The sequence below is a fragment of the Hesperophylax consimilis genome, chromosome 9, assembly GCF_061612785.1.
Source record: "Hesperophylax consimilis isolate HC1 chromosome 9, BYU_Hcon_1.0, whole genome shotgun sequence".
NCBI classification, from domain to species: domain Eukaryota; kingdom Metazoa; phylum Arthropoda; class Insecta; order Trichoptera; family Limnephilidae; genus Hesperophylax; species Hesperophylax consimilis.
The window spans coordinates 2000597-2024434 of record NC_142844.1 but is presented as its reverse complement, the minus strand read 5'-3'; the positions used below and the strand labels follow the sequence as shown (position 1 = coordinate 2024434).

Sequence of the window (23838 nt, the reverse complement as noted above, 5' to 3'; positions counted from 1 at the left end):
TTCAAAGATGACAATTTAATAGAACACTTAAAGCTTTCTCACTGAACACTTTCATCTGCTTATTCAACAATTCTAATTCTTGTCAAAACCGGAAGCTCATTTTTTACATCAAATAAATCTCAAAATAATTATGATTTACAAAGCTGAAATCCCCTTCTCCCGTGGAATGGAGATTTTTGAATATCTAATAGTAAATATATTTATTTTAGTGCTGTAAAGTAAATATTATAATCGATGTACAGGGTTTTCCAATAAGAGGTGTTATTTTGAATAGCCCGCTATTTCGGTAGATGTTATTATTGAAGCTATCATTTTTGACATTTGACAAGTAAAAACTACGCCATTGATAAAAAATGGAACAATACACGCTTCAACAACGCATCGAAATTATTAAAATTCACTTGAGCGAATCAAATGCAAATCATCTTAAGTGATGAGGCCCATTTCCACCTCGGTGGCTTCGTCAACAAGCAAAATTGTCGCATCTGGGGCTCGAAAAACCCAAGAATTACTGTTGAAAAGCCTTTTTATCCTCAACGTGTGACTTTTTGGTGCCTTTTATGGTTCGGCGGAGTCATTGGACCTTTCTTTTTCGAAAATGAGGCTGGAGCAACAGTTACGGTGAATGGATTGCACTATCGGGAGATGATTGATGATTTTTTATGGCCGGAATTGGATGGTATTAATCTGGACAGCGTTTAATTTCAACAAAACGGCGCTACGTGCCACACAAGCAACGAAACCGTTGATCTTTTACGATTGAATATCAAAATAACACCTCTTATTGGAAAACCCTTTATATAAACAAAAAATGTATGTTTATTTGTTTGTCCTTGACTCAAAAACTAATTGACTGATTTTGCTGAAAATTTCAACATTTGTTTTTATTAAAGTCACGAGTATTTAGAGAGGTTTGAATGGTTGAAAAGTCGAGGACGTCCGTACTAGCAAAGCCATCTCTGCACTAGAATGAGATACGGAGTCGAATAAAAGTCGATATAATTTGTTTTTTTTTTAATAGTAACAATGTGGTATACAGTAATGAATGGTGGAAGTTGAGACATGGAACGATCAAGTCAAACAAAAAATTATGTTTTTCAATTTAAAAAAATTATATTATTTCCATCTTAAAAATATACACAGTTTACAGGTAGGTACACTAGAATTCACAAACTCACCATTTTACTCCAAACAATTCATTATCCCTAGCAAAGCCGGGTACACGTCAGTTAGTATATACATGTATATATATATACAACTCAATGTTCGTTCGACACTTAAATATTATTTTATATAGATCTGCTTATTTTCGCAGGGCTAATGGTTTTTTTCTACGTGTAATGTGGGTCTTTTACCAAAGCAGATTAATGTAAAATCACGGGGTACAAAATGATGCAACAACCTTTTTAATATAATTATATTTAAAATGGTAAATATAATATGTACCTTTATTACCACGGCCGAGAATCGAACCCGGAAGGAATAAACTCGGAAGGCAACTATGCTAACCATTAAACCAAAAAATATTGAAAGTACGGCGGAAAAAAATTAGTATGCCTATTTACTGTAAACATAACAATTACGTATTTTAGAGATATTAACATATTTTAAAATAGTTTTACTCAACCCAAATTATACCGACTTATTTACTACCGACAAATTAGTTCCATTTTTTAATATGACGACAATAATTATTTTCTGTTATAATTATTGTTTTATACTTATATAAGTTGTCAGAATTTTTCTAATATTAATATTTTCTAATAGTTATAATTTTGAAAATGTTTCTTAAATTCATGGCAAATCTGATTTCTAGAGTTCATTGAACCAGAGTTATGCAGGACACAACCGAATTAGTATAAGTACAAGTTAGTATTTTTGATAATAATGCAGCAGAAATAATTCGTGTCTTAATACGATTTCAACGAGTTTTAGTTTAATGTTTCTTAGAAGATATGATTTAAAATTAAAGTAAACCAACAAAAAATGCGAAAGGTAATTCAATGTCAAATAGTAATGTGTAATAACAATATAAAAATAGTATTTGACATTGAATCTAGTTTGTAGAATATAGAATAATCTTTCACGAAATATTATTTATTTTTATTTTGTTTACATAGTTATTATAATTTACTTAAATAGCCTAAATTTATGTTTTAAGACAAAAGAAAAAAATTAGACCGTTGCATTGTATTATTTCTATGCTTTGTAAGTTGTATTACCTGTGATATTGCAATTGTAGTTTCGTATTTTTATGAGAATCTTAAATGATAATTCTGAAAAAAAAAAAATATTTAACACATTCACAATAGCAAAACAACAATTTATCGCATAATATATAAATGATATATACAAATTCAAATTTGTGATTGCAAGCAAATACATGACACAGAAATCTGTATTAAATGTTGTGTATTTTATTATCGACCTATTCTGTTAATCATTGAAAGATAAAAATTTTGTGCATTATATTTTGGACATATTCTGTTAGTCACCGAAAGATTAAAATGTTGTTTATTATATTGTGGACCTATTATGTTAGTCACTGAAAAATAAAAATGTTATGTATTATGTTCTTGATCTATGTTACATAGTCGCTGAAACATAAAAATGTTGTGTATTATATTATGGACCTATTCTGTTAGTCACTGAAAGTAAAAAATATTGTGTTTTGTATTGTGGATCTATTCAGTTAGTCATTCAAAGATAAAAATGTTGTGTTTTATATTGTTGACCTCTTATTATAATCACTGAAAGGTGAAAATGTTGTGGACTTATTTTATTAGTCACTGAAAAATAAAAATGTTGTGTATTATATTGTTGACCTATTCTGATAATCACTGAAAGATGAAAAGTTGTGTATTATATTGTGGACTCATTTTATTAGTCAATGAAAGATAAAAATGTTGTGTACTTTATTATCGACCTATTCTCTTAGTCACTGAAAGATAAAAATAATATTATTCTTATATTTTCAGATTGCTCTATTCCAGTCTTAAGCTGGCGACCTTTGGTAAGTATTCAGCACATATTTTTATCTCAAGGATGAATAATTACTGATTTAGTAAAATGAATTTTGAATTCACATGCGAAATGAGGAACCCTTTGTATCATGAATGATTCCATTATTTGTTCACTGAACAAGTTATCTTATTATGATTATATAATTAACCAGTGTAGGGTTTGGTTTCCCTGTAAGGTTCGCTCGACTTTAGGCCTCGGCAGAATGGACCTAATTTAGGCCCTGATACCACTTTAGGGCCTAGTCCCTTCGTGTAGTTACTAATCGCCCTAAAAACTGGGCCCTGGCCCTGTGGGAAATTAATGGCTCCGGTTGAACAAGACGACCGCTTCACCGTAATTTAAAAAAAAATAAAGGAGTGAAGAGTTTAGCAAATAATGTCCGTGCATAAAGAATTGCCAATAAAAGGACCCCGTATAATTTGTTGGAAAATATGGGTTGTTAAGGGTTATTTTTTTTACACGCTGATGTTATTGTTGCCAATTTGAAATTATTCTCCAAGGGTTCAAACTTTAAGACTCATATTTCATAATTTATTGAAGGAATTAAGTTCGTGTCAGACCTTTAAACGTTCTTTTTTTATTTATAGATTTTGGTATACTTTCGTTTGCATTATAAAATGTAGGTGAATTCCTTATTTATATGTTAATTTCAATTTTTTTTTTAGTTTTAAAATAAAAAAACTGTTTTCAATTAGTTGGTTATTTTACGACAATGGCGTTTTCCATTTGACAAAAGAAACTAATCAAAGTAGGAACAACATAGATATACTGTAATATTTATATTTTCTACGTCTACAACTTTGTGGAACTTCAATTTATTTGCGTAACTTGTAAGAGTCTACAAAATTCTTAACAAAACATTAATTTGTTGGGCAAACAACGCCGAAAGATTTAATAAACACCGTTTGCAATAACGCTTAATGAGTTGCCAATAGAATTATACTCGGTGGCACGGTTTTCTCTCTAGCCACAAAGCAATCGTCATTTCACGCAAAATCTCGGGGGACTGAGAATCACGATAACAATAAAGCAGAAATAATGTCCCTACCATTTCATCGCTATTGTTTTCTCGATTCTTGCTTTCTCCCCTCGTCTCTGAAATATAAATTCTTCCCCGAAATCATAACCTAATTAAATAGAGACTGGAAAGTTTACGTTTTCTTATTAAATCCATTCAATTCAGTCATTTTGTTTCACGCGGCTCGAGTGTGTGACGCAGCGCGACTGTAATTCGATTTGACGCGAGAATTTTCCTGCCGCGAGATACTTTACCGTGACTGATTGAAGGCAACTTTAATATTTAAAGTCCAAGCGGTTCCATCTTAGTATTGTGATATTGGGGCGTGAATAAACGCTGTGTTTTTGGTTCTGAATATATTAACTTTGTTCGCTTTTGGGAACAGTTAATATGAGCTCATAAAAATCTTTGTGTATCCCTTACTGTCGTGTTTACAAATATGATCTAAGCGGTATTGGAAAGAGAAAACACCATGCTTCATATACAAATTCACAGAAGAATTACACCTCTAAATAACAAATGGTTCGATCGAAATTTGAGAAAAAATTATTAAAATTCGTGAATTTTATATGAAACGAAAAATTTGGTGAGAGTAAAGTTTGTTGTACATTTGTCTGATGAAATGTGTTAGGCCATTAATTTGGAATTTACTGCACAGCAGAGATATTCCAACCTTCTGGTTGAACATCCCGGAGGCCTGAGGGGTTTGTAAAAAACATTAGTTAATTGTGATGGATATTTCCTAGGAACATTTTTTGACGGATTTGATAGTAATTAAGAAACCGAGAAAACCTTTTTTTTTCATGAAACCGAGTAAACCTTTTTATAAATTATTTTATTTCCAAAACACTATTTTAAAGCTCTCTTTCCATGTCTGGACGGGAAAGGTAATAAATATTGTCATAAATAATATAGAGGGCTTTTAACCCATTCGCTGCCAGGAGTTTTGTTATCATTTAAATAACTTATGATTGGCCCGCTTATAGGAGTGATTTGGCACTGAAACGGTTAACGCATTTCTCAATATATTTATGATTCGTACTTTTGAGTTAAATATGAACTAAAAAAATTGTACATAAATTTGTAAATTATTATCTATCAAGAAATAATATACTTAAAATATTACTTTTCTTGATATACCACTAAGTAGATAATTAAAAATAAATGATTGGGTTATATATTATATTAATAAATATTTTTTTATGTGAATATCGCACAAGAATCCCAAATATACCCTATCATCTGGTGCCAGTGAGACTATGGTATCCTCAATTAGGTTACGTAGTGAGATGAAGGTAATGAAGAGGGGAATGAAATGGGGAAGAGGAAGGTAAAGAAGTACCTGACTATTCAGATCTGGTCACCAAACACGTTTGAAGCAAAGTTTCAATTCTGAATGGTGGTCTTACAACAAGTTGAATGTATCTTTCGCAGTAGAATATTGATGAAATGAAAAAATAACAAACAAACAAAAAAAACCGATCTTGCAGAATGAGTAAACGTTCTACATTATTCCAGTATTAGCACACACCTTTATTAAAAGTTTCATTATAATACAATGCTAATAAATCCAGTAACCCATATTTTCAGTGAACAATGTACGTTTGAATAGTGCAGTTTTTATACGCCGCTGGTTCGATCCTTTGTACCCCGCTTCTGAGAGGCAGTTAATCATCATAGACAATGAAAATAATCGCCGACAAAAAGCGAACGGACGGAGTTCTATACATAATAATATATCATGGACCAACAATGATCTCGATCCATTCTACCACTAGCCTGAGATGAGACCATCTCAAGCCTTGGAAGATTTAATATGGATCCGAGTACGGAAATTACGAATTTGTTAGTAAACCATTCAATAAATTGTAATTGATATCACGTTTTAAGAGGTGCGTTCATCAAATTTAACAGTTAATTTTCAAGTTCTGTGAAAGTTCTATTCAAGTTCTGCAGTTATTTCGGTTCCGTAAAACTAATGGCCCGTAATTTAATATTAACAAAATTCAAATAGAACTATCATATAATTTGAAAATTAACTTCGAAATTTGATACATTGTTAAAATTCTGTGAAACAACGTTCTTAAAGATAATAACTAGAAAATTTCTAGATTTCTAGAACTACGAATCGTAGGCATGTTTGTATTAATTCTGTGATATTTTTTTTCATACTATCGTCTTTCATGATCGTAGATTTTATATCAGGCCTGTGAAAAAGCTTTGATCTGGGAGAACTTTAATCAGGCCTTTAAAACAGCTTTGATCTGGGAGATTTTTTATCAGGCCTGTAAAACAGCTTTAATCTGGGAGATTTTTTGTCAGGCCTGTAAAACGGCTTTGATATGTGAGATTTTTAATCAGCTCCGTAAAACAGATTTGATCTGGGACATTTTTTATCGGGCCTGTAAAACAGCTTTGATCTGGGAGAAAACTTACTTATACGGAATGTTATTAATTTGTTGAAAATCTGGTCAAATTTAATAAATACATATTCTTCCTAGACTTAAAAAAAGTAAATACACATCAAAATTAAAATAGGATAAATTTAACCAATACACTATCTAGATTGCATTAAGTTCGATATGAATCTTGCAATCATACATAAAGATAGCACCCAATAAAAATGTGCTTTGATTAAATTAAGAAAATATTGTTAGTTCTTATTCGAAGTATGATACAGTTAAATATGACCGAAGGAGATAGGGTTTCATTGGCTCAGTTGGTAGAGCAGTGCCCCGGCAAGGCGATGGTCCTGAGTTCAAGTTTTAGATGTGACCGCATCTTTCTCTGACTTTTCTGTTTAAAATTTACATTAAGTAACAAAAATTGCTAATAACTTCTTCAACAATTAAATAATACAATTTGTGGTTTTACACATTCAGTTATTCCAATAAATTAATATTTACATATGATTATTTAGTTTTTTTGAAACCATAATGTTACCGCTAAGCACGGTTTAATGTTAGTATCTAACGCTACCCCAAAAGTTGCTTACAATAGTAAAATTATCAATATTGCCTTTATTGCATTGGAAACCAAATTGCTTACTAGGGTCCAAATAAACGAGTCGGTCCCAAACAACTGATAGCTATTAAAAGTGCTATTATGGAACGAAGATACGTACTATTTTACGGTTTCGGTGTAATTGGAAATGTAGAAATGCGGCGGGATGGCATTCATAAATTTCTTCTCGTGTTTTTGCTTCGCTTTCAGGCCTTCGGAATCCCTGGAAACGTTAAATGAAGAAGAGTAAATTAATAATTTCATTAAAAATATGATCGTAGCATCAACATAAGAGTGTCTTTAAAATGTACGGATTGTCTTGTGCTATTATTGGAAAACTTGTTTCTCAAAAACTCAGTGCCTACCTGCCTACAACATTTGTATATAATTGATACGGTGACTGTCCAAAAGATGACTATTTCTGATGATGTCGGCATATGGGAAATCAATACTTGGGTGATTTTGATATGTTTAATGTTATCATATTTTAAGCCTATTCCAACCCAATTCTGGAAAATTTGGCTGTCTCTCTATTAACCTATTTGATCACTGTATCTTTTAAAAATTTTATGTCTTGTATTTTTATTCCAATGTGTATTGTAATCTTATTTTCACTATGCCTTTCTCATTTTTTTTAAATTATGCATCATGTCAAAAGGATACGACATACGCTTATGTAAAACCCGTGACCTTGAAATTTTAAATAATTTGAAGAGATTCTCGATAAATTAGCAACAGTAATTTTTTTCCGTGTGATGTTACTTTAATTGCAGTGAGCTATTTTTGTACTCCTACTATGCATATTGTCAGTAACCTAACAAAATGATTCACTTTCAGAATGAGTTTCATCACAATAAACATTTTCTACGTTGAAAACGTCACACTGGAGAACTTTTCGTACAGCAGAAAATACTTCTACATTTCACGTTTCTTAAGCATTGTATGCCATAACTTTGCGTTGTATATAATACCACGAACGTTAGCTATCTAATACGGACACACCACGAAAGCAGTATCCATTGTTTCCTCCCCGACTTCCGGTGCGAGGAGCTTTTCCCGCCTGCCGCGTCTTCATCACTTCCTGTCCTCCCCCCACCCCTCCACTACCTCTGCCAACCCTCGAAGGCTTTGTCATCTCCTGGTACAGAAGGGCACTTGAAGTCCCACGCAGCGCAATCCTTTCTCGTCGCCTCAGACCAACTTATTTATGAAACCGGCAAATTACGCATGCCATATTTTTCCATTGTTGAGAAATAGTTCCTCACTTCAAGCATTCAGTTCATTCACTTCTTTTTACTTCTTTTCCCTTTTCGTATTTTAAGTTTTTTTTATATGTCTCAAAAACTGATAAATAAATATACTTTTTAAAAACAGAAATCCTATTACCATTATAAATAGCTGAAATTGATGTTTGTGGAATGATAAAGGATTAAGATTTGGTTATTTACAATTTGGGAGGCAGGTTTGGTTACCGCCGCCCCGGGTACCTTATATTACATAACCAAAACCTCTACCATAAGTCACCCCAAGAAGTTCGCTCCGTTTGGTGTTATTTCACTTCAAGTTGAACACAAAATGTGCAGTATATACAAAGCGATGACAAGAGAAACAATTACAGTGCTATTTATAGCACAGGACAAAAATAACTAACATGACATAAAAATGTACTGTTCACATAAGCGATGATAAAAGAACAAATAATTAACAACAAGAGTTCTTTTATGGCACAGAACAAAATAAGAACATTAAAAAAATAAGAGATAGTTTAAATCGGAGGTACCTTTTTCATGTTTAGAAACAGGAACGTTCTGAGTAGACATCAAACTTAAATTCAATAAGGAGAAAACCGAAACCAAACGATTACCGGAAGCTTGAGAATCTGACTTATTATGGAACATTGAAAAAAAGTTTAGATTTATGAATGGTAGGATTTACAAAATAATTTCGTTTTTAATTTTAATGGAAGTTTATTCCAAATAAGCGGGCCAGTTACACGAAAAGATCAATCAAAGATCAATCACGTAACAATAATCGCAGTGACAACAGTTCGTGTTTACACTTTGCTCTTGCAAAAAAACTAAAAAAAACCTCCGAATTCGTGTGCAAACAGTATTTATATGGAAAATTTAAGTGCCAAAAAAGTTTATTTGATAAAACAGTAAAAAAATAATACTATTCTAGCGGATTCTAAACATTTTTATCGAAAGTTTTAAAACAACCTAAAATTGTGTGTTTGTTCTCATTGAAATGTCCATCCCACCGATGCCTGATGAATGCTGCCATCGGCGTAAAAAAAGAATGCTGGACATGATGACGTCCCCATTACAAAAAAAGGCCCCGGGAATGATTTCTCCAGTGGTTGAAGATGAGGAATCTGACGGAGCATCGTACTATTCCGACGTGTCTGAAAATGAGAGTGAAATCCCAGTGTCCTCAGTCCAGATACTGAACGACACTGAAGCAAGTCTAAGAGCACTCCAAGATGTCCTTGCTGAAAAGCAGTCAAGAGTCTCAAAGGACCAACAACTGCGGATAAGCGCATATGTATCCGCTGTATTCAGATCAGTTTCACAGCTGTTATTGGAACGAGAAGGCTTCAAAGCTGATCTGGCAACAGTCAATGCCAAATTAATAGTGGCAAAGGCAGAGATCGCGATTAAAAAAGCAGAAAACCAACACAGGTTAGAAAAAATATTGCAGTTGGAGTCGGATCTAGGACCAGTGATGCGTAGAGTAGCCGATGCCACGGAAACAAGCCTATCGTTTGCCGATATTGTGAAAAATGGCCCACAGAAGGTGATACCATCAATCAACCGCTCAGGACTTAACGTAGGGACCCCCAAACCTGCTGTATGCATCTTCCCAAAGCTGGATTCTACAAAAGATAGCGACGATACGAAACAGCTACTAAAAGATACATTACGACCATCAGAACTTGGAATCCGTGTGACGGGCATTAGGAGTATCCGAAACAAAGGCGTTGTAATCCATACTGCAACACAAGAAGATCAGGATAAAATTCTGAAAACCCCATGTCTAGCAAACTCGGACACTCTAAGCGCTCGATTACCAACAAAACGGCTTCCAAGGGTGATCTTCTTCAACGTTCTTCGCGACCTAACGGACGAGTGCTTCCTAAAAAATGCCTTAGCAGGAGCCCAGGACAAAGCAGGCCTAGATTTCGCAGTAAAAAGTTGCAAGCTAAGTCACCTTGCTGGCGCTCGAACTGGATCAACTTGCCACCGGGTCTTCGAGGTTCCTGCCCACATTCGTCACGTGCTGGTGAAGCAGGGGAAAGTCTTTGTGGACTGGAATGTGTGCCGTGTTCGTGACTTCATTGGACTTACAGTGTGCTCCAAGTGCCAAATGATCGGACATTCTTTCAAGTTTTGCAAGGACCAGCAAAGATGTGGACACTGCGCAGGCGAAGGTCACGCACGGATAAACTGCCCAAAAGCCGCCGCCGAGCCTGTCTGCGCCACCTGTACAAGATTTGGGAAGCCCGCTGCACATCCGACTGGAGACAAGGACTCCTGCCCGGCCTACAAGGCTGCCCTTGCCAAGTACTTTGCAACTATTGATTATGGCGTCTAATTACATTGAAGAAGATGACGAGGTAGATTACGAAAATACTCATAATTTCTGTGATTGGCTAAAGTTTCATAGCAACTACAATATGGAAAATATTAATATTGTTCAGTTGAATGTTAGATCGATTTATAAATACTGGGATACTTTGAATGTCTACTTAAATACTTGTTGGAAGCATATTCATGTGTTAATGTTATGTGAAACGGCTATAACACCGAATCTTGTCTGTCTGTATAATATTCCTGGATTTAATTGTTACAACTATTGCCGAACTAAAAAATCTGGAGGAGGTATATTGCTATATGTTCGAAATGAATTCACATTTCAACAGAAAACAATAGAAACAAATCATTTTGAATGTGTGTTTGGCTCTATGACACTTCCAAACAAGAGTATTTTAAACATCATAGCAATATACCGTCCCCCCAACTCTAGCCAACCACAATTTCTTAATGAAATATCTGCCATTTTGCATACTATAAGCCCCAAAGAAAATGTTTTACTTATAGGAGATATTAATCTAGACTTGTCAAATTGTCAAAACCCTATTATTATGGCATATGAAAATATAATGTCGGATAATTATTTAATCAAATGTATTTGTGACGTAACTAGAGAAGCAGTTTTAGCAGGAAAAGTTACTCGTACTTGTTTAGACCACATATTTGTCCGATTAAACAGTGGATGTAAACAAAGCGATTCTCTTTCCTCATGTGTATGTAATAATATTACTATAGCGGATCACTTTTTAACTGCAGTTAATATTAAATATAGTGCAAGGAAAGAAGCCCCAGAACACGGGGAAAGAATTTCGTTTTTATCGCAAAACAAAATCGACAATAACATTCATAATTTTAAGTGGCACTCCTTGCTTGAGGAACAAGATTGCAATATACTATATAGTAAAATTAAAAACAACTTTAAGAATTTGTATGAACAGAGTAAAATCGTTATGAATTATAAACCCAAAAAAAGACCTCTGTCAATAAAACCTTGGATAACTTCTAATATCTTAGAAAACATTAAAAAAAAAGATTCATTGTACAGAAGGTGGAAGAATTTTCCTAGCAATCAATTCTTTGAATTGGAATATAAAACTTTCAGAAATAAGGTGACAAAAGAAATTATTAAATATAAGTCTACCTTTTTTAACAATAAATTCAAAAATTATTTTGGAAATACAAAAAAAACTTAGGATGAAATAAATAAATTATTAGGACGCAAGTCCAAAAGTAGTTGTGACGAAATAATCTCGAAATATATGTTAAATACGAATAATGAAGAAACCGTAGCAGATAAGTTTGTTGAATATTTTACAAATAGTGTTAGCTCTATGATACATAAATGTGATTATTTAGCATCGACCGTCAGGCCGAATGAAGTGCAACATAGTATGTACCTACCCAGAGCTACCTGCCAAGAAATCAATATTATTGTTAGCAAATTAAACAACTCAAAGTCACCAGGGATTGACAACATTCGAATGTTTGACATTAAGACACATATTAATATTTTAGGGCCTGTTATAACACACTTTATCAATTTAATTTTATCGCAAGCAGTAATACCAGATGAACTAAAAAGTAGCATCACTAGGCCAATTTACAAAGGGGGCAAACATACAGATATTCAAAATTATAGGCCAATAAGTATATTGCCAGCCCTAGAAAAAATACTTGAAAAATACATTTCCATAAAACTTAATAAATATCTAGAATCTTTCTCTTTGTTGGATCCCAACCAATATGGATTTCAAAAGAAAAAAAGTACGGAAATGCTGCTTCAGGAATTTTCAAATCACATAAATTATGAATTAAATCTAAAAAAACAAGTGTTGGTTTTATTCATAGATAACTCTAAGGCATTTGATACCATTGATACAAATAAACTATTAGAAACACTGGAGGCAATAGGAATTAGAGGAAAGCTGCTAGTTTTACTAAAAAATTTACTAACTGATCGACAAATAAGAGTAAAAATTCTTAAAAAATTTAGCAAAAGAAAATATATCTCAACAGGTGTTGCACAGGGGTCAATTCTAGGGCCAACCCTTTATATTATTTATGTCTCAATTATGAGAAAATTGTTTTCATTCGTTAAACATTTTGTATATGCAGACGATACGGCGCTCGTAATATCGCACAAAGATCTGGTTACTGCAATGAACCTTATGCAACATGATTTTATTGCCCTACTGAAATGGTCGCATGATGCAGGCCTCTTTATAAACGCCAAAAAAACTAAAATTATGCACATCAGATCTCCACACGCCAGATGTAATGTAATTCCTTCATTATATACACACACATTTGACTGCATACATAAAAATTTTGCACAGCCCTGTTCATGTGAAACCATTGATTTTGTCAAAAGTTATGTATATTTGGGTGTTACTATTGACAGCTACATGAAATGGGATGTACACATTGCTAATGTTTGTAAACGTCTACGAGCTATTGTGGGTAGGATTTATAAAATAAAATATTTCGTGCCTATAAGTACTTTAAAGTTAATCTACTTATCTCTGGCTGAATCCACTATACGTTATGGAATTACTTCTTGGGGACATTCTTGTAAAACTAATATAAGCTATATACAAACATTACAAAACTCCATTATAAAATTGTTAATCCATAAATATGACAATCAACACAGAAGTAACATTAAATTAATATACAAGTCTCTGAATATTTTACCTGTCAGAGGATTATTGTTTTATAATATTGTAAGTCAACATGTTATATTGTCTGATTCATTGTATAGGGAAAGAGTTTGCCATCCACATAACACAAGATTCACTCAAAATGAAGGACTGGTAGTTCCGAAATGTACTAATAAATATGGTGAAAGAACTTTAAACTATATAGTACCCAAAATTTTTAACCTATTACCAATGACAATTAAAAATAATAACATGTATACTGCTAATGTTAAATATAATCTAAGGAAATGGTTATTGGATAATAATGATCTATACTGATGCCCCTGAAATGGAATTCATATTCTTAGAAAATGGAAAAATAAATTGTTTTGTAATACCTGACTACCTACCTCTATTTATGAAACTATTGATATACTTGTTGATAATACTAATTTGTTCATACATTTATTTTTACTTGCTTATTATATAAGGCTTTTATGCTCTTTTAAACTTTTTTTAAACTTTTCTGCAATGTAACCAATTTATGTAATTATGTACAATTCAAATTGTATCTTATGAGTGTATAAATGTTGTCTATATGTCCCTGCTGACAAACTACATAAGTAGTTTAGCGGGTTTAAATGTGAATAAATAAAAAAAATAAACGGCTCGATGTAACCTAGAAAGTTCGGTTAGACGATTACTAACATCTGCTGACTTTAGAGGAAGACCTTTGTTTCGTCTCTCTCAGCACGTGGGTCTTCCAAAGCCCAGGTTCGCTCCTCCTTTCCACAAGAAGCCCTCCGCACAGCATACGCACAGATGATATAGGTCCGAGGGAAAATATTTTTCTCAGCACCTTGTGTATGGAGTTAATATAAAAAAAAAAAAAAACAAAATATAATCATATAAGGAGTTTTTCATAAATTGTAAGGCTAATCGTAATGCGGAAAAAGTTTACCTTTCTTTTTAAATTATTATGTTTACATCCTATTCGTTCAATTAAATTTAATTAAAAATTAAATTCTATTTGAAATAAAAAATAAAAACCTTTGGTCAAAAACGATTTTTTATTTATTTAACTGTTTAAGAAAAAGGTTTGAAAGGTACCATCTTATTTTTTTTTAAGGAAACACATCACACAAAAAAGAAAGAGGCAGTGTTTCCACTGTTAGCATATTTTTCTCACATTACAAAGTGAACCACAAAGTGGCATGCATTACCCACGCTTGGTAGAGGCTGGGTTGTGGGGTGTTGGGTGTTGGGTGTTGGTTGTTGGCTGTTGGGCTGTAGAGGTAGAGGCCATCTGCGTCCGCTGTAACAAGTATTTACGAGAGAAATTTAACACGTTTGTTCTGATCCTAGGAGCTATTAAAGTGCAGCAAACAGCTAAGGTCAGAAAAAATGCAAGCGTTATTTAATTTTTTATGAAATTTGACATAAACATGCAAGGAACATATTGAAATGGAAAGCATATTTTTGGCATGATTTGGCTAAAAATATTGTGTAATATACATTTGGTAGCAGTTGATTGCTAGCAACACTTGACATAATGCACCTTCAAATTTAAAATGAAATAGGAAAAAAATATATTTATTTTAATTTTTTTTAAACTAAAAAATATTAATCTGAATACTCCACTGCCCAACATTAATTTTCAACCGGGACAATAAGCCAAAATATACTGGTTATTAACAGTTTAAATCTTTTCAGTCAATTTCATGCTTCTTAAGTGTATAATGCTCTACCAAATCAAAAAATAATATTTTTTACATTAAATTAAAAAACATGTCTAAGATAATAAAGTAATAATCAACTAGCAAACATTAGGAAGACAATGAAAATACAATTAAAGACTATTTACAAAAATATAAAACTACAGAGCGCCTGATAACAGTTCTCCCTGGTCCCCAATGAGGAGGACTGTGACAACTGACACTATTTAATGTTATGCTTTATGTTTAAAATTCACCATAGAATAAAAACCTTAACTCTGATTTGGATTCCTGGATATGTTGGCATCGTGAGTAGCGATATCGCAAATTTATTTGCAAGATAAGGAGCTTAGATGCCTAATTGTTACCCTCATCAACGAAAATCCCCTATCCGACATTTTTCCTACCTTCAAATATAGATTCCTCAATGTTTGGGCAGGATATTGGCCCAATGTAAGTCAACCCAAGGGAGCCTGCTATGCTTCAATACATATGACTATCCCTTGTGACGAACACATTGCTCAGGGAGTAGAAACACGACCTGCAGTAGCCATCCCAACCTAATGTGTGAGCTACCGTGGTAAGACTGAATGACCTGTGGAACAGTGTCACAAACGGTGCCTCTGAGAAACAGGGTCGCATCTTGGAGTATTTAGACCTTACCCCAGCACTTGGGGCTCTGCTGGAGTAGACCTTTATTTCCTTAGTTACTTGTGGTACAAAAATTCGACCATTCGAAAACTCTCTCTTCCTTCCTGGGGCCTTCAGGGAACCAAGGAGGAGGTGACTTTTCCGTCATGGGGCCTTCAGAGAACCAAGGGGAATCCTAATGGGAATCAACGAGGAGTGGAGAGAAGAGACGAAACTTTTTCCGTCATGGGGCCTTTAGGAGACCAAAGAGGAGTGGAAAAGAGAGACTCCTCCCTCCTAGGGCCTTCAGGGAACCAAGGAGGAGTGAAAAAGAGAGCTGAATCCACCCCCCATGAACTTGTTGGGCCTTCTGGGTACTAAAAGGGGGTAGAGAGGAGAGATAGTGATCTATTGCCTCGTTAGGTATTCATAAAACCAAGGGATAGTGGATTTTTCCATTGTGAGGCTTTTAGGCAACCAATGGTGAGTAGAGATGAGAAATAAGGCCTTCTTCCCTCGTGGAGCACTCAGAAAACCAAGGGAGAGTGGACTCTTTTCTCGTGGGGTCTTCAAGGAACCAATGGCTAGTGGACTCTTCTCCCATGGGGCCTTCTGGAAACCAAGAAAGCGAGAGATGAGGTCCTTTTCCCTCATGGGGCCTCCAGGGAACCAAGGGAGATTGGAGAGGACCTGGGAAGACACATTTTATTATTCTGGAAGGAACCAGAAGATATAGCCAAATACAATGACAACCCTGGTGAACTTTATAAAAAATAAAACTTCCCCATGTTTCCAAGAAGAACATTCCTCACTTATTCGAATGAGGATTGGAAATTGTTTCGCTCCTTTTCACCTTTCTAAAATTCACCTGCTTGACCCCCCAGATTGTACTTTCTGTAGTCTAGAAGTGGGAACTTTAGAAAACATATTTTTAGCTGTCCCTCTCTAAACAAATACCCTCTCTTCCATCAGGTTGCCTCCCCTCCGTCCAACATCTCATTTCTTCTGAGTCCGATCGTGACTCCAATTCTCGGTATAATGATGAAATTTTCCCAGTAGAATTAATATGTAAATTCACCCCCCCCCCCCCTCTTCGCAATTTTAAATAATGGCCTTGAAGAGTGAAAGCCAGAAAAAAGTGATAAAAAAATGTTTTAATTATTTTTTCTTGTTGAATTTACTACACCTTGGCGTCCATCTGGGCTTATGTCATATTTGAGGATGCTTTAGGGAAGACCTTTTCATGGAATGGAAGAAGGTTGCTCAAACCCTTGATTTAAAAGTGAGGAAACACAAATGTCAGCAAAGCCGAGCTATTGCACAAAACGGACCCTTCACATGCGGCATTCAAATGTCAACCGTGTAAAAATGTTGGGAACGCGTCGGCTCATCTCCAGCTTTATCTCACACTGGTGTAACTTTTAATGCGTTTTACTAAAATTTACAATTTTCATCATAAATTGTTTTGCATCCAGCTCCTCAATTAATTGCAATAATTCGGTCAAATGTGTGGCTTATTTGATTTCGCTTTGCCAAATGAAGCCAGTTTAACGAAGCTTTTGAATAAAAATAACATTGACTTCTAAATTGCGATAGAAGGTGAACACTACAGAATAAATTCGTACCCATTAACAGTGAATTTATGAATGAAACATTCCATTCCGTACTTCACTTTTTCAATTCGATCACTTTTCCGGCGTTGGCGTCCCCTCTTTTTCACGTTTGCCCCGTGAATAATGATCAAAAGGAACATCCATAAAATTGCATAAATGTACGAGTGTCCGAATAAAAACGGCGCGGGGGCAGAAGTGGCGAGGAGTGAGAGTGTCACTGTGTGTTTTCAATCGTTCCGCCCGTAGGCGCCTGTGTTCGGATGACGCCCGATGCGTGCGTTGATCTGATAAATACATTTTATGGCAACAACAAATGAGGTGATATTTCACACGAGTGTCAGCCCCGGGCAGAATCGCGATATGTGAAGCCCGCGCCGCCTCTCCGTGCTCCTGGTGCCCTGGTACAAACGCCCCATTTATATTGGTCCTATTTAAACGAATGTTGTTTGCAATGCAATGTCCATATTTGTCCATCAAATTGTGAGAATTTATCACCAAGCTTTTATCAAGAAAACTACTGATGAAGATTAACCATCATTCAATGTCCTTAAGGCGATGCCATACGTAGTAATTCAAAATCATGTGTTTTTGTTTGAAAATTTGGTCGCCTAGAAATGTTTCAGATGCTTTAATTAAATACTGCGAGTAGAATATATCTTGGCCTTTGAAATAATTTAGTATTTTTTAGATAAGTCTTTTTATAAGCCCATAAAAAAATAATGTAAAGGCCTATGAAAACTGCTTTAAAGTTCAAAATCTCCTACTTACGAACCCATTTTCAGTTATGATTTTATTGAATAGTGTGGAAAATTTAGTTATTTATAAAATGATCGAAAAAAAATTAATATTCATGACTGAACATCCACAAAATAATATGAAAGGAACTTTTTGGCCATGTTTTTTTCTTGCATAAATCAAAACAGGCGGATGGTTTTAAGCGGGAATTTAAACCTTATCGCCATCTACGTAAGGGTTTTTATTGATAGCGGCTCAATTTAAAATATTACCCGAAGTAGTGCATTGCCTTAATAATTTTTTTTAGTGACAAAATTTCATCCATACTTGTAATGTTTGCCAGTTCTACACTTTCGGTTAGACACAAAATAACTCGCGTAATAGTAGTTGACTCACTCGTCTCGCCGTACTAAGGGTCGGTTTTTCTACCCGATTTAAAATTTCTAAATCTTCACCGCAGAGAGGGTAATGGTATGGAGTGACTGTACTGGTAATGGGTGAACGCAGCCACTATAGAATCAATTACATTCGAACTGCACGAAACGAGAGTAAATAGGTACTCGCTGCCACAAAAGTTTATTTAATTATCTATTGGTGACGTTTCGCTGACTGTATAAAGCAGGCACTAAAGTTTCAAATTTATTTTCGTTATATTAAAATACACAAACATAACATTGATGGTGTAAGTACCTAATGAGTTTATTATTATTTTATTGAAGTATGGTCCATTCGACCTTTTACTTAACATAGATATTATGCAGGCTTCTACGGGTTAGTTAAATGCCCGTAAACACTAAATAAACCTAAAAGCTTACACGCCCTTCCTCTGTCAACCAAAATGATGCAGTTGACGTAAATCAAAGCTGATCACACGCGGCAGCACTTGAAAGGATAACTCCCTCACGTTTCTGTTATCCTGATACACCTGGTTACTTTGCGTCACATTAGATGTAATGTGGTGAAAAATGTGCCATGAGTGAAGAGATCCATTATATAACCAAAGAGTTATTTTGTACTAATGTTGATATTTTATTTTTGAAAATACAATTTTAGTGGGATTCTAGGATGTAGAAACTTTAAAAAAATTGTAATGATAAAATTTTAGCTTCTAATTCAGCTTATTATGACCAATATGAGCCTTGTTCCTTTACCAAGATTCATATTCTAAACATGGCGTACCATGTACTTATTTCTACTAAAATAAACATAAATTGATGGCAAGATTATAAAAAAATACAATGAACTTTTTTAACTAATTAAATGTAACGAATCAGAATAAAAACTTTATCTTCCTGATACCTACTTACCTCTTATGCACCACCATCAGCAGCTTATTACAATGCATAATTATAATACAGGTAAGCGCTTATGTTTAATATCTACCTGCTGTTTACCAATGGCTAGCAACAAGTACCAACGAGTGCCATTATATTATACAGAGTGTATTTGGAATTATATACGTCTGTTTGAATCCATTGTTTAATTTATCACCACGAAATGCTTCATTGTTCATCCACTTACTACCTGTAAGCGGCTTACTGTTGACCGCTTTGTATATGTTACATAGGTAAAATATATATAGTAATATCTACCTCACACCCACTCCATAATGCGGCTTCATTAATCTTACAGGCCCTCCCAGATGAGCAGTTCGGGGTAAGCTGCGGATCAATTATTCCCCGCAAGACTGGCTTGCTTTCCATACCCTGTGCCATATTACACCGGTACGTTGGTACTACGACTTTATCTACAATTCACACACTGGACTCTGAGGCCGACAAAGTAGAGCCGTATCAGGGACTTAATTGTTCGAAGACAGGGACTTAATTGTTGAATTCATTAAAGCAGGCTTAACGAGAAAATAGTTTTAAAGAAACGTTTTAGTTCTACGCTCTTGATGCATTTTGTCGAAATCTTACTACGAGTGAGTCTGTTTGCAAGAAATATTAACTGAACAGAAATAACAATGTTTTTAGAAGGTAGTTTTATTATTACACACATTTTACACAAATAACAGATTTAAATGTATAGTTTTGTACAACATTATTCTTTCCTATTGTATACACGAGCTTTTGCTTATGAAAAGAGTGCTCGTTAATATTTAAAAAAACTGTAGAGTTAAAAAAAGTGTAAAAAGGAAAAAAAAATAATCATCTATGGAAGGATAACTTACCAAAATACAATATAAATAAATTAAGTGTTTTTCATCAGTCTATGCATAAAATAAATTATAATGAAAATATTTTTATTTTCAGTGTTTTATTCTACTTTCATATTTGAGCTGAGCATATGTGTTAATATTATTTTTAATGATTATTGTTTGTGGATCTAGGAAACCAACGCAAAAGCGGGAACATGAATTGCTTGTGAAATTACAGTGAAGGTTTACTTGTTCTAGAAAAAGGATCCGTTTTAAAAACAGATCTTTTAAAACGACTTGATTTGGTTCGTTTTTTATTCCATCACCATCAAATTTTTATCAAAAATATTTCTCAAATCAAGAAAGCAAGAAAGAAAAAAATATTTCATGAGAGTGTGATATATTCTATATTTATATAAATTGGGTAAATATCAACCGACAAAAATAAAATGAAATATATTTCAAAATCTTATGAATTTCGGACCTTCCAGTAATATATTATGTTATGAACCTAGAGCAGAAGCACCAACTTATATATGATGACAAAATGAATAATATATCGAGTGGGAGGAATCAAATGCTCTAGCGGACGTAAATAGGAAATGAAAACAAAGGGTTGTTTTATAGCCGTGACATAAAACGACAAGAAACAGAATTGATAAATTGGTTTTACTTTTTTCTTTACGATATTTTTTCTACATATTATTATGGCGCGTCAAAGATCACAGCTGAAAAAGATACCCTGCTTTTTTTGCGCCCGAATTGTTTGACGGGCATCCACCTCAAAAAATATGGCTTGGGGTGGTACATTGTTTTTACAACTATTTTTTTAATGCTGCAAAACCTTCTTTGATATTATTTAAGAGAAATTCATATCATCACTACCTTGCAATAATTAGAAAACGGAGAAAACTTACAGTTAAAAAATCTGGTTGAATTATTCGTATTCCTGTCAAAAACAGGACTGCAGGGCTTTAACGAATGAATTGACAGGTTTTATAACAATTTGTTGGTAAAACAAGAATACGTTTTGGGAATTTCTGATGTTTTAGTGTTCATAGAAATTCTGATGTTTTCGCATTTTGAATTTATTACGATAAGCGCAGCTGCGTACTCTGAATCTACTGATAGCTAAATGCTTCTGAACACTATAATACTCGTATAATACATGATATGCTCACCATAGACATTGGTTTTTTTCGAGGATCCCACCACTTACCCGCCCCGGTATAGGTAACTTATGGTTACCCCTTCAGGGCACTAGCATGGACTCTAATTTTTTTTTCATGAACGACTCTACATTTAAAGAACGAAGCTAAACCTCGAATGTCCCCGCATACTTTGTTAGCAAGCAGTATGCAAGTGCTTGGTTATGTACAGGTTAGTATAGTGTTAGTAAATGCTTACCTTTTGATTAGTGGATATAGGGATGAAGAATAAAACACATAGGAGGACACTAGGTCCGCCAAAACCAGTTTTGTGTACATAATGCACTTGAAAGGAAAAGTCAGAACATTATATTTAAAATGGTATGAACTAAGGTACATCTGAGAGAGGAGCTAAGAACTTCCCTCTCGGCAGTCCAGAGTTGGGTGAGACTGTGATCAGGCTGTCCGATGCGAGTTTCGGGTACCGCGCCCTTAAGCCGATTTCCCGATGGAGCCCTGACGAAAGTGTAACTGGGAACAGTTGGGTAGGAACCCGAAGACCCTAGGGAGTTGAAGTAGCGTCGGGTTGTCGGAGGCGGGGCGGAAGGTTTCCTAGTTCGAATCGGACATCCTTCTGACCTCCCACCGTCCTCAGGGGTGGCGCGTTTGGTCAGTAAGAAACGCCTCTTCAGGGGAAGCCCGATAGTCAGTGCGCGGGGACGAGGTTCAGATCCACCCCCATAAGGGGAGTAGGACAAAACAGAACAAACAGTTCAGTCTTATCAGGAGCAAGAACACTCTCATTCTACGTACTGGTGTAAGAACTAATATGTCAATCCTACAATTAGAAAAAGACAAGAAAGATTAATTGGAGCGAGATGGATGGAGGAAGGGAGAAGATTTTGGGAGGGAAACAATTTAAAACAAGATTAGTAAAGCAAACGAGGATGTGTGACCAAATTACAGATGTTGCCAAAATTAGTGATCGGTGAGGATGAGCTGATGACGAGGACTCCTGTAAGATGCATCAAATAAGAAATAAGTTTCTTAGCTATGAAAATAGCTGTGTCAGACAGGTAGTATAACGGAGATCAGTTTGCTTCACGGCCGGTACACGGGTTGACGGGGATCAGTAGATTGGGTACATCGGTGAGGTCAGGCTAAAAGGTGGATAGCAAGGAACAATTTGGTACATATAAGGTTAGGGAAGAGATAATTATTTATTTTTATTTATTTATTTATTTATTTATATATAATTTGTACATTTATTTATAACAATTACAGGTAATAAAGCCTAAGACGTTATAATTGTACCATTTATGCAGTGTATATGCAATGCCAAAAATCTCGCAAATGCGCTATAGGAAAAAGGTAACATTGTACAAAAGAAGATCAGTGCGTAAAGGTAAAAGAGTAAAGAATAGCGTGTACCTAAGATTCAGGAGCATATACACCTGTTTGGTATATGCTCCTGAATCTGGTTTCTCTATTGACAGTGGTTTGACAGACATTGGTTTCTCTATTGCCTATTTGTTAGTTGATACGGTTGACATAGACATTAGTTTCTCTATTACCTATTTGTTAGTTGACACGATTGACATAGCCATTGGTTTCTCTATTACCTATTTGTTAGTAGACACGGTTGACATAGACATTGGTTTCTATATTACCTATTTGTTAATTGACACGGTTGACATAGACATTGGTTTCTCTATTACCTATTTGTTAATTGACACGGTTGACATAGACATTGGTTTATCTATTGCCTATTTGTTAATTGACACGGTTGACATAGATATTGGTTTCTCTATTACCTATTTGTTAATTGACACGGTTGACATAGACATTGGTTTATCTATTGCCTATTTGTTAATTGACACGGTTGACATAGACATTGGTTTCTCTATTACCTATTTGTTAGTTGACAAGGTTGACATAGACATTGGTTTCTCTATTGCCTATTTGTTAATTGACACGGTTGACATAGACATTGGTTTCTCTATTGCCTATTTGTTAATTGACACGGTTGACATAGACATTGGTTTCTCTATTGCCTATTTGTTAATTGACACGGTTGACATAGACATTGGTTTCTCTATTACCTATTTGTTAGTTGACAAGGTTGACAAAGACAGGATTTTGAATCAGAAACGCTAGGTGTTTGCACACCTTAGACTGACAGGGATTTTTTTAAAATCGTCCTTACTTGAGCTGTGCATAATAGTACTGTGTGTTGGTAAAATAATATCCAATAATTTATGTCAGTGCAGACCCATGAAAAATCACAACATATTATGACTGTATAATTTTTATAAAATGTTTTTATGTGAAACCGCACAAGAGTCCCAACTGCTTCCAACCATCTGTAGCCAGTGAGAATATGGGTATGTTGTGAGGCTGAATGTTGGAGAGAGGGGAAGGAGATGGAAAGAGGACGGTGCGGAAATCCCTGGCTATTCAGATCTAGTCACCAAACACGACCAAAGCCATTTTAAGCAACGTTTCAATTCTGAATGGTTGTTCAGGGCGATACTGAGAGTGTATTCCACTCTGGGACGTTCCGCAAATATACTATATATT

The 23838-nt window shown here is 34.7% G+C and overlaps 2 protein-coding genes across 4 annotated transcripts in view; one reads left to right on the top strand and one right to left on the bottom strand.

The window, feature by feature from the left end:
* The window catches only part of LOC149420780 (CUGBP Elav-like family member 2), an 864914-nt gene that overhangs the window by 278541 nt on the left and 562535 nt on the right, over positions 1–23838 (top strand). For all 3 annotated transcript variants that reach the window (XM_089635534.1, XM_089635532.1, XM_089635533.1), the window contains exon 3: positions 2979–3013. The gene's annotated coding sequence lies outside the window, so the exon portion shown is untranslated. The remainder of the gene's footprint in view (positions 1–2978; positions 3014–23838) is intronic.
* The window catches only part of LOC149420782 (uncharacterized), a 132663-nt gene that overhangs the window by 43565 nt on the left and 65260 nt on the right, over positions 1–23838 (bottom strand). The gene's annotated exons all lie outside the window — the stretch shown is intronic.